The following is a 12,591-nucleotide window of genomic DNA, read 5'->3' as shown; positions in this document are numbered from 1 at the left end:
GAACCTGAATTCACATCTAACTCTTTGCACCAATGCACAAAGCTGTATTGCACACTGCAGGCCAATTTCTCTGTGCTTTAATTTCTCCATTTCTAAATGAAAGGGTTTGGAGTAGCTTAATAATTTCATAATTTTTAAAAAGAGGGACCTGTTCTTTTGATGCTGGACAACTCTGGGAGTTCGTGGAGAAATCGACACCTCAACCAAGGGCTGGTGTCATGAGGGTTTTTGTCTCAGTCGCAGGAAAGAATTCAAGGACCAGTCAGTGTGTACAGCCAGATAGTTTGATGAGTTCATTGCAGAAGAGCTCTGGGAGCTCTAGGCTGGAAGCTCCAGAGCTCCAGGAATTCTCGGAGACGTCGAGATCTCGGCCAGGGACAGATGTTCAGAAGGTTCTTAACTTTGCTACAGGAAAGAACTGGAGGACTAATAAGTGTGTGCAGCCAGAGAATTCAGTCTAGCCAGAGTGCACAGCTCGAAACTTTAATACACAGCGAAAGCACATGCCCAGAGGTGAATGAGGGTGGCTGTTCTCCAAAGGAGGAGAAGCCCTCTGAGGTCGGGATCTTTGCCTTATAAGGACTTGGAGCACCCCCCCCCCCCGCCCCTGGTAATGCAAGGGGTTGATAAGCTGCACTTTTCATTGATTCTTTTCAGGTGCCCACCTGAGTGAGGCTGGTAGGAGGGAGGGGGCTAGGTGTATGCATGCCAAAAGGAACTTTTATTAATAGGGTCACTTCCCCCTCCCTCTTTCCCTAGCTAACCTGCCTCACTTTGACTATGGCATTTTCAGGAAGACTAATATGCTATGTAAATAAAAAGCGTGTGTGAAATCTATTGTGATGATGAATACCCAGCTACATGGTGATACTGTGAACCACTGATTGCACACTTTGGATGATTATATGGCATGTGAAGATACAATATATCTCAATAAAATTGCTTAAAAACAAGACAAAAAAATAAAAGTGTGTGTGTGTGTGTGTGTGTGTGTGTGTGTGTGTGCTTCTGCATGCCCGTGTAGCTGTGGGAGGTGAATGAGGAAGGCTATGCTACTGTGGTTTAGAGGCTGGAGAGAAGAGTCCTACTCATTTTTCTTTTTCTTCCTGAAGTAAACTCCAGGTTCATTTATTAGAAGCCCACAGGCCTCCAAGGAAAATAATTTGAAAACCCCTGGACAACATTCATTCAATAATCTATTAAACAATCCATACAGTGAAAAGGTGGACTAGAAAGTCAGCTCAGCGGCCCAGGGAAAAAGCAAGGAAACTTGTTTAGCCTGACCTGGAGTGTGCATGGAAAAAGAAAAAATATGTAAGATTATTTGACTGTGATCCTCTGTCTCACAGGTGACTGGTGCTTAAATTTACACACTCCTGTATCATGGTCCTGGAATTCCTATGCTGAGAAATTATCTTTAAAAATGATTCCAGACGGATAACACATCTGGCATGACATGCAGATACAATTGCAAAATCCTCACGAGTTTGCATGGGATTTCTGCATTCAAACTCTGTCAAACTTGAACTTCAAACTACAAATTCAAAATGTGTTATAAAGAGTGGTATATTTGTAAATAACTCTGGGGGGGGAAAAGCCCTTATTTGTAGCATTTCCCAATTTACACAAAGTAAATACTCCAACCACAGCTGATATGGAACTGTCAATGTGATGTCAGTGAATGCAGAGCTGGGAGGAGAAGCACAGCATCAGCTCTCACAAGCTGGCTCCAGCACACCACTTGGTCATTAATAAGAATTATAGGACCTAGCAAACAGCTACAATGGATCTCCAAGAAAATCAGATAATATCGGTTGAAGACATAAAAAAAGGAACTAAAAATGTACTCAAGATGGAGTAGATAACCTGAATAGTTCCAGAACTACTAAAGAAATGGAATTTTTAGCTAAAAACCCTCTAGGAGGAAATTTTCAGACCCAAATGGTTTCATTGGTAAAGGCTACCAAATACGTAAAGAAGAAATAACACCAATTCTGTCCAATGTTTTGTAGCCCTCATTTTATGACGTCAGCATTATCCTGATACCAAAATCAGACGAGAAGAGTACCATCGAATATTCCTCATGAACAAAGACACAAAATCCTTCACAGCAGGTTAACAAAAATAATTGTAGCAATACATAAAAAGAATAGAAATACCATGGTCAAGTGGGATTAATCCTAAGGAATGCAAATTTGGCTCAATTTTTTTTTCCTTTTTCTTTCTTTCTTTCTTTTTTTTTAAATTAGAGGCCATATCTTCTTAAGTGCCTGAAGTCCACCGTTGAACTGGGAATTACTCTTGAGGAGTAAATCAATTTCTGGCCAACATCCCACTAGCATTCTCAAATGTAATGAAAGCTTCCGACATCTTTTAATTTAAAAGCATAAAACTAGCGTGTCAGATTTGGCTCAATATTTTAAAAAATCAATGTATTCCACCACATTAACATTTTAAAAGAAAAACCATATGATTACATCAATTAATTAAAAAAAGAATTTGAAAAAGTTCAACATTCATTTATGATAAGATTTCTCAACATACTACAAATAGAGGGAAATTCCTTAATGAGAAAAAGGATATCTACCAAAGAATTTACAGCTAATAATATAGCTAATGGTGAAAGAACGAATGATGTCTCCTAAAAGATTGGGAACAAGGCATGGGTGTCAAATATTACCACTCCTATTCAGTTTTGTTCTCTAAGTTCCAGCCAGTGCAGTGAGGCAAGAAAAGAAATAAATGGTAGATAGATGGAAAAGGAAGATACAGTCCTTATTTGGAGACAACATGAATGTCTATGTAGACAAACCCAAGGAGTCCAGAAAAAATTCCTAGAAGTACTAAGTAAATTTATCAAGGTCACAATATCTGAGAGCAACATGAAATTAAATCATATTTCTATATACTAGCAACTAACAATTAAAAACAAATTAAAAGCAATGTTATTTATAATAGCTCCAAAAGATGAAAAACATAGGAATAAACTAACAAAGCATGTACAGAATCTTTACACTCAAAATTATAAAAAGCTGATGAAAGAAATAAATGAAGATTTAAACAAAGAAATAGACATACTATGTTCAACATACATAGTTTGGATGGATTTTAAAGGGGTTACACTGAGTGAAATGAGCTAGTTCCCAAAATTGTCATGGATTGGAAGACTCTACATAGTAAAATGCCGATTCTTTCCAAATTGATCTATAGACACAATTTCAATGAAAATCCCAGAAGAACAAACTGGTTCTAAAATTTATATGGAATGGCAAAAGATATAGAGTAACCAAAATAATTTGAAAAGGAGAAACAAAATTGGAGTAATTATATTCTACAATTTTAAGAGTTTGTTATGAAACTACACTAATGAAGACGGTGTTGGCAAAGGATAGACACATAGATATCTATGAATAGATATCTGGAAATATACTCCAGAATCTGGAAATAGACCCATACAAATATGATCCACTGATTTTGAACAAAGTTCAGAGGCAATTCTATGCAGAAAGAACTGTCTTTTCAATAAACGGTGGTGGAAGAATTGGACATACATATGCAAAAACAATAAAAAACCTTTAACTCACACCTCACACCTTAAACAAAATTAACTCAAAATAGAAAATCCTCATGAGCTGCAGTTAGGTCCAAAGTTCTTAGACATGATACCCAAAGCATGAACCATAAATGCAAAATTGATAAAGTGGGTTTCATCAAAATTTAAAACTTTGGCTATGCAAAAGATGCTTCATCGGACTTCCGGAGAAGATGGCGGCTTAGTAAGACGCGCGGGTCTTAGTTCCTCCTCCAGAACAGCAACTAAAGAAACAGAAACAATACGAAACAGCTCCTGGAGCCACGACAGAGACCAAAAAGACAGCGTACCCCATTCTGGAACGGCTGAACGGGCAGGGAGAATCCGCTGCGGTGAGATACCCGAGGGGCGCGCGTTTTCCCGGCCGGGGCGGCTGGCGACTGGGGTCCCCTCCACGCACGTGGCTCCCCGGTCTGACTGGGAACGTTGGATAGCGGGGCCCTCCCACCACGCTTGGCGTCTCGGGCCAACTGGGCAATTTGGACCGGCACTCCCCCAAGCCGCGGCGGCCGGCGACCCCCTCTCCACGTGCGGTTTCCCGGGCCAACTGCGAGATTCGGATTGGCAAATTAAAGGAGCCACAGCATCTTTTACTAGTGGGACCCGCAGACAGATGAGCGCCACCTACTGGGCAGGAAAAGAAAAACAGAGCCCAGAGATTTCACAGAAAAACCTTTCAACCAGCTGGGTCCCACACCCAGGGAAATCTGATCAAATGCCCAGGCACCAGCAGAAAATAATGGATGACACTCAGAAAATTGAAGATATGGCCCAGTCAAAGGAACAAACCAATAGTTCAAATGAGATACAGGAGCTGAGACAACTAATGCTGAATATACGAACAGAAATGGAAAAACTCTTCAAAAACCAAATCAATAAATTGAGGGAGGACATGAAGAAGACATGGGCTGAACAAAAAGAAGAAATAGAAAATCTGAAAAAACAAATCACAGAACTTATGGGAGTGAAGGACAAAGAAGAAAAAATGGAAAAAACAATGGATACCTACAATGGTAGATCTAAAGAGACAGAAGCTACAATTAGTGAACTGGAGGATGGAACATCTGAATTCCAAAAAGAAACAGAAACTATAGGGAAAAGAATGGAAAAACTTGAGCAGGAGATCAGGGAACTGAATGACAATATGAAGCGCACAAATATACGTGTTGTGGGTGTCCCAGAAGGAGAAGAGAAGGGAAAAGGAGGAGAAAAACTAATGGAAGAAATTATCACTGAAAATTTCCCAACTCTTATGAAAGACCTAAATTTACAGATCCAAGAAGTGCAGCGCACCCCAAAGAGAATAGACCCAAATAGGCGTTCTCCAAGACACTTACTAGTTAGAATGTCAGAGGTCAAAGAGAAAGAGAGGATCTTGAAAGCAGCAAGAGAAAAACAATCTGTCACATACAAGGGAAACACAATAAGACTATGTGTAGATTTCTCAGCAGAAACCATGGAAGCTAGAAGACAGTGGGATGATATATTTAAATTACTAAAAGAGAAAAACTGCCAACCAAGACTTCTGTATCCAGCAAAATTGTCCTTCAAAAATGAAGGAGAAACTAAAACATTTATAGACAAAAAGTCACCGAGAGAATTTGTGACCAAGAGACCAGCTTTGCAAGAAATACTAAAGGGAGCACTAGAGTCAGATACGAAAAGACAGAAGAGAGAGGTATGGAGTAAAGTGTAGAAAGAAGGAAAATCAGATATGATATATATAATACAAAAGCCAAAATGGTAGAAGAAATATTATCCAAACAGTAATAACACTAAAAGTTAATGGACTGAATTTCCCAATCAAAAGACATAGAATGGCAGAATGGATTACGACCCAGCAATACCACTGCTAGGTATCTACTCAAAGGACTTAAGGGCAAAGACACAGATGGACATTTGCACACCAGTGTTTATAGCAGCATTATCTACAATTGCAAAGAGATGGAAACAGCCAAAATGTCCATCAACAGATGAGTGGCTAAACAAACTGTGGCGTATACCTACGATGGAATATTATGCAGCTTTAAGACAGACTAAACTTATGAAGCATGTAATAACATGGATGGACCTAGAGAACATTATGCTGAGTGAGTCTAGCCCAAAACTAAAGGACAAATACTGTATGGTCCCACTGATGTGAACCGACATTCGAGAATCAGCTTGGAATATATCATTGGTAACAGAGACCAGCAGGAGTTAGAAACAGGGTAAGATAATGGGTAATTGGAGCTGAAGGAATGCAGACTGTGCAACAGGACTAGATACAAAAGCTCAAAAATGGACAGCACAATAATACCTAAGTGTAATGTAACTATGTTGGAACACTGAATGAAGCTGCACCCGAAATATAGTTTTTTGTTTGTTTGTTTGTATCTTTTGTTTTTGTTTTTTTCTTTTTCCTTTTTTTATATATATATATATATTTTTATTAGTATTATTATTTTAATTCTCTTCTCTATATTAACATTCTATATCTTTTTCTGCTGTTTTGCTAGTTCTTTTCCTAAATTGATGCAAATGTACTAAGAAATGATGATCATACATCTATGTGATGATACTAAGAATTACTGAGTGCATGTGTAGAATGGAATGATTTCTAAATGTTGTGTTAATTTCTTTTCTTTTTTTTGATTAATAAAAAAATTTAAAAAAATGCTTCATCAAAGAGTGTCTTTAGGTCAAAGAGAGTTGTGAAAGAGAATATCGTCAAGGAGTCATTAAAAGAAGGAAAACACAAGTTACAGTTCAGAAGAGAATATTTATAAACCACATATCAGTTAAAAGATTTGTATCCAGAATATATAAAGAACTCTCAAAACTCAGCAGTCAGGAAACAAACAACCCAATTGAAAAATGGGCAAAGAACTTGAACAGGCATTTCATCAAAGGCAATGTACATAAAGCATTAAGCAAATGATGGGATATCCAGTATCATTTTATCATCAGGGAGATGCAAATTAAAACCATAATGAGATACTACTACCTCTTTATTAGAATGGCTAAAATTAAAAATGCTGACAGTGCCAAGTGCTGAGAAATTATCTTTAAAAAATGATTCCAGATGGATAACACATCTGGAATGACATGCAGATACAAGTGCAAAATCCTCACTGTGGCTGGCATAGGATTTCTGTATACAAACCTTGTCAGTGTGGCAAGTCTTCAGAGCTAGAACTCTCATACATTACTAATGGGAATTGAAAATATTGCAGTGTCTCTGGCAAACAATTTGGCAGTTTCACAGAAATTAAAACATATACTTACCTCATGATCTAACACCATCACTCTTGAGTATATGCCTTACAGAAATAAAGCCTTATATTTACCCAAAAACCTGTACAAATATGTTTATAGCAACTGTATTCATAATTGTTAAAACATGTGAACAACCCAAATATCTTTCAACATGTGAATGAATAAACAAACTATCATACATTGGTACAATGGAATTCTATTCAGCCATAAAAATAACTAACTGTTGATACACACAACAGCTTGGATGAATTTCAAAGGCATTACACTCATTGAAAAAAGCCAGTCTTCAAAGTTTTTATTCTGCATGAATCCATTTATATGTCATTGAAGAAAAGACAAAACAATAGTGATGAAGAATGATTGCCAGGTGTTACAGGTTGGGGAAAGGAGAAGATGTGACTATAAAGGGATTTCTTTTTTGGGTAACAGAACTATTCTGTATTCTGAATCTAAATGTGTTGAAATTTATGGAACTTTAAACCAGAAAAAGTAAGTTTTATCACATGTTTAATTTAAAAATAATTTTTTAAGGAGTGAAGGCAACTTCTTTTGCAAAAACTGAGAGCTCTATATTTTCAGACAATCATTCAATGAATACCTAAGGATGAAGAAGGTTGAATCCAGTAGGAAGCCATGGCATGCAAGTAGGAGGAGTGAGAAAATAAATTGATAAAAATGTGGGACAATTTGATTAACTATGTAAAAATATTATAACAACAAATGTGTGGAGCATACAGTAATGTAAGGTAAGGAAAGGAGAAATGATAAAAATGTCCTTATGTTATTTAGAGAAGAGTCAAAATACTGATTATAATTAGAATTTCTTAAGATAGATACTCAGGTTAAAAATGTAAGGATACCTACCAAAATAATAGAAATGGTAGAGGAAAAGGTGGAAAAAGAAAACTCAGTCTATCCAATTGAAGGAAAGAAAGTAGAAAATGGAAGGGTACAAAAAGAAAGATAAAAAGTATAAAATAAGAAAATAGAAATATATCAAAATAGGTTAATAAATACAACAAATAAAAATGAACCAAATTCACTGGTTAAAATGCAGACACCCAATTGCATTTAACCAATGTAAATGCCCTGGTTAAAATGTCAGACTTGAGTTTAAAAGCATACAGCTATATGCTACTTACTCCTGGGAATTCAGAGAATCCTTGGGGTGGGCAGTGAACTTGCCCAGCATGTGGAATTAAGGCTCAAATCTAATTCAAATTTTCAGAGACAAGGGGACCCCAAGGAAAATCACAGTTACATGAGAAAGCAGAAGGAATAGGAATCACATCCTGATGATGTACAGCCATGGTGAGGACTGAAGTCAGTGCCCACATTCAGACTCCCAGGGATGAAGCAATTGTGAGAACTGAATTGGGAAGTGAGGATTCTGACTTGAAGTATTTTCTGGTGATTGCTAGGCTGGTTCTTCATAGCTCTGCCCCTCTGAATCCTAGGGACCTCCAGGTGCCTCTCCACATGTATACCTAAGTTGTGGCCAAGAGAATAATACTTATATCTAACCTGCCATTCAGATGGTCAGTGGTCAAGGATGCTTTGGAAATTTGCAGGAATTTTTATAGAATACGGGAATCAGGGGCAAAGCAATCTCACTGTGTCTGATAGCATGTGAAGACGTTTGTCCTAACTCTAACATTGATGTGGGATTTTGCATTTCACCAACCCAGGCCTCTGTTTCCCAGAGAAATAGGCAATATCTCTTATCTGCAGCATGGGAACATTTAAAAAAAATAACAGACTGAATACTGTTATGCCCAGAGATCTTCAGCGCTAAGTGTGGGCTCTGGAAAAACAAATTAAAATTTCCAGACGTAAGAGAGACTAATCCGCTCTTCCAGGTGAAATGTCTGTCCCAGATCCTGTAAGAGAAACCCAGTATCCTCTTCTCCCGAGCTCATGCTGCCAGGCCAGTTATGACTCAGAAAAATGATCATTGAATTCTGAGTTTCAGCCTAATATGGGCATTCCAAGGACAGGATTCAGCCAAGCAGTGACTCATTTCCACTTGGTTTGGCTTGTGGGTGTAATAAGATAATACCCCCTTGATTATGGGCAAAACGTATCAATGACTCAAGTATCTCATCCCACTTGGAGTCTCAAAATTCAATTCTAAAGCCAGGCAAGCTTAGTTAACCAAAATACTGACCAATGTTTAGACCTTTCTAGTTCTGGCTGTTTTTCAACTCCAGTTTGAATGTGTAACAGCATGTGGATTTTCAATTACACACCCTTAAAAGTACTTCATAAATTCAAGCATATCTGGGAAAGAATTCGAAGAATATGCATCCTCTTATGCTAGATTAGGAGCTAGGTGTGCATTTGTTTGCCGAGCAGGCTTTCAGTTGGGGAATAACTCAATCCTTGCCCCCTTTGGTGATAACTAAGATGCGGCAGGGATATGACATGATCCCGGATATCAGTGTTTTCCCTGTTGCCAACACATGCCAATGTCATGGTGTACCTTGAAATACAGGAGGCTGTTTTAGGGCAAAAGTTCTAAACCAGAAACAGCCCCTAGCAAAAGTGTAATGATGTCACAGATAAGCGTCAGAATCTTCCACCTCCCTATCTGCTTTTCCCTGATACCGCCCCTTCCTCATTGATGCTCATTCCCTCAGGGTCTTCATGTTCCTTTCTGTCTCCAAAACCTGCTCTTAAGAAACAGAGGTGCTAAGGCATGATGATTTATGGGCAAGGCTTTGCCCATAACCTCTTCTGGGCTGTTTGTGTTTTACCCTGTGAATCATCTTCTCTCTCCACCCTAAAAATAAATAAAAACAGAATATTTTCTGTTTGATGCTGGTTTGGTAATCCCCAGGCTTCTGGATTTTATGAATAAGTAACTTTTCATAGAAAAGATTCCAGGACCCCACGAGGCCTGCCAAATTTTAATTTTGTCCAAAAAGACAGTAACTACTTTAATCACTATCATTGATGGGAGAAAGAATATATATATATATATTTCAAATTTTTATTAATAAAATCAATCAACATACAACACGAACATTCTTAACATATGGATATCCCATACTTGGTACGCAATCAATGGATCACAATGTCATCACATAGTTGTATATTCATCACCATGATCATTTCTCAAAACTTTGCATCACCAGAAAAAGAAATAAAAAGGAAAAACTCCTACATACCATACCTCTTATCCCTCCTTCTCGTTGACCACTAGTATTTTCCTCTACCCAATTTATTTCAACATTTATTTCCCCTATTATTTATTTATTTTTAATCCATATTTTTTACTCATCTTTTATACCATAGATAAAAGGAGCATCAGACACAAGATTTTCACAATCACACAGTCACTTGTGAAAGCTATATCATTAAGCAATCATCTTAAAGAAACACGGCTATTGGAACACAGCTCTACAGTTTCAGACACTTCCTCTAGCTTCTCTAATACACCTTAAACTAAAAAGGAGTTATCTATATAATGTGTAAGAATAACCTCCAGGATTACCTGTTGACTCTGTTTGAAATCTTTCAGCCACTGACACTTTATTTTGTCTCATTTCTCTCTTCCCCCTTGCAGTCAAGAAAGTTTTCTCAATACCTTGTTGCTGAGTCCCACTCATTCTAGGATTTCTGTCCCACACTGCCAGGAAGGTCCACACCCCTGGGAGTCATGTCTTATGTAGAGAGGGGGAGGGCAGTGAGTTTGCTTGCTGTGTTGGCTGAGAGAGAGAGGCCACATCTGAGCAACAAAAGAGGTTCTCTGGGGGTGACTCTTAGGCCTAATTGAGAAAGAATATTTTATTATTAAAAGATATAAAACCATAATACCAGAATAAAGGATAGTCACTGATAGCTAAGATTATATGTATATATATATATTTCTCTTTCTGTTCATATTGTCCTCATCTTTTTTTCATTTCTTTTCAGATGGGGAAACTGTAATCATAGACCAATTGGTTCATAAACCAGCTTGGGTGCAGAATTCTGGAGCTGAAGCATTAGAGCTGAACTACAGCCAATGGGATGCCATGGTTCTCCTAAGGTGTGGTGGGAAGGGGTAATTCCAGGATATGGGAGCCAGAGATGCAACTCTCAGACTGAAGGCGAGGGTAGGAGGTTGGGCGATCCTGAGGGAGGTGCTGACTTCAGGAAGAGATGCAGATGGGTAATGACAGGAGATGGTGAGGATTCAGGATTATCTGGTTGACAGGGCGGATGGGAGGGAAGTGGGGGCAGTCTGTGAAAAGTCATTCAGAGCAGGGACAGAGGAGAAGTTAAGCAATGAAAAATCCTAAAGGACAGTGACTATGAACTTATAAGGAATTCATTTAACTTTTTTTTTTTTGGGGGGGGGGCATGATCTGGGAATCGAATCCAGGTCTCCTGCATGGAAGGTGAGCGTTCTACCACTGAACCACCCGTGCACCCAAAGGGATTCATTTAGAATGTTCTGTGGTCAGAAAGTAAGAAGTAACAGTTTGATTGATTGATTTTCATGTGATTTATTTGATTCATTCATGAATACATTGGTCTAAAATCAATTGTTGAGCCACACAATGCACTTAGCACTGGGGTTATGAAAATGAATAAAGCATAGTTCTTGTTCCAAGATGTGAGTAATTATGTATAAACAATATATATTACTACATTCATATATCACATGCATTGCAAAACATACCACCAAATGGAAAGTAAAGAAGAATACAAATATGTCTAGAAATAGAAGCCCTGACATTTTCTTTCTGCACCTTAGTGGATTATTTTGTCTATCCCTGTGGTGTGCTCCTTCCTTTTTGGAAATTGTTGGCCGAAAAGATCATGAGATTGATAAACAGGAGTGCTGATGGCTTGGGGAAAAGGAATATTACTATAAGGCTGAGGAATAGAGGGGGCCAAATGTTTCAGGACCAAAGAAAAAAGAGAGAAATGAAGTGAAGAGAAGAGAAGAACGGGTGGCTTGGGCCTGGGGGAAGTAGAGTGATCAGCACTGATCAACAAAGCTGGTCAGTGAGTCCTGGAGCAGATTTACCTGCACTCCATATGAGTTGTAGACCCACAGCTTGCATTCATCTGTGGAGGAAGGGTGACATGTGACCTGATGGGGAGAAACCATAAATCCAAGGAAGAAATCTCACACTGCTTGTGATATATAGGTCACAGGACACTGGGGCTCAGTGTTGGCATTTTGAATCTTTTTGATAACAGCGCTCGGATGACCAACCATCCTGGTTTTATCACTGAAAGTCCTGGGTCCTGGAAAATCCTTCAGTTCTGGGAAAACTGGGACAGTTCATTTATTTTGGGGCGCAATCTCTGGTCCCTCCCATCTATTAGGTTCCAGTAGTGTGGTTTCCTCCTGCCTCCTGAGGTGACCTGTGGCTGAGACCTGGCCAATCAGCAGCTTTCACTGCTCTGGTCACAGGGATTGGATCAGGGATGGTCACACGATAGGAATCAAGCCAGTGAGACGCTCTGTCAACTCTGGACACTTTGTTGGAATTGTTGGTAAAGAAAAACGGCTTTTTTATTTTTCACAGGGATCCCTGGCACCAAGTCTGATGAAAGCTTGGAGATGCCAGGAACCACATCTTAGCTTGCCGCGGTTGCTATAAGAAAGTACCACAGACTCGGCATAAACAACAGAAATTCATTATCTTGTGGTCTAGAGGCCAGAAGTCTGTGAACTCCAGGTATCGGAGGGTTCACCATGTGATTGTTCCTCTCTCTTAGTTTTGTCTCTTTCTTACTGT

Source organism: Tamandua tetradactyla, chromosome 15 (genome assembly GCF_023851605.1).
Source record: "Tamandua tetradactyla isolate mTamTet1 chromosome 15, mTamTet1.pri, whole genome shotgun sequence".
NCBI classification, from domain to species: Eukaryota; Metazoa; Chordata; class Mammalia; order Pilosa; family Myrmecophagidae; genus Tamandua; species Tamandua tetradactyla.
Note: the sequence above shows the minus strand (reverse complement) of the source record.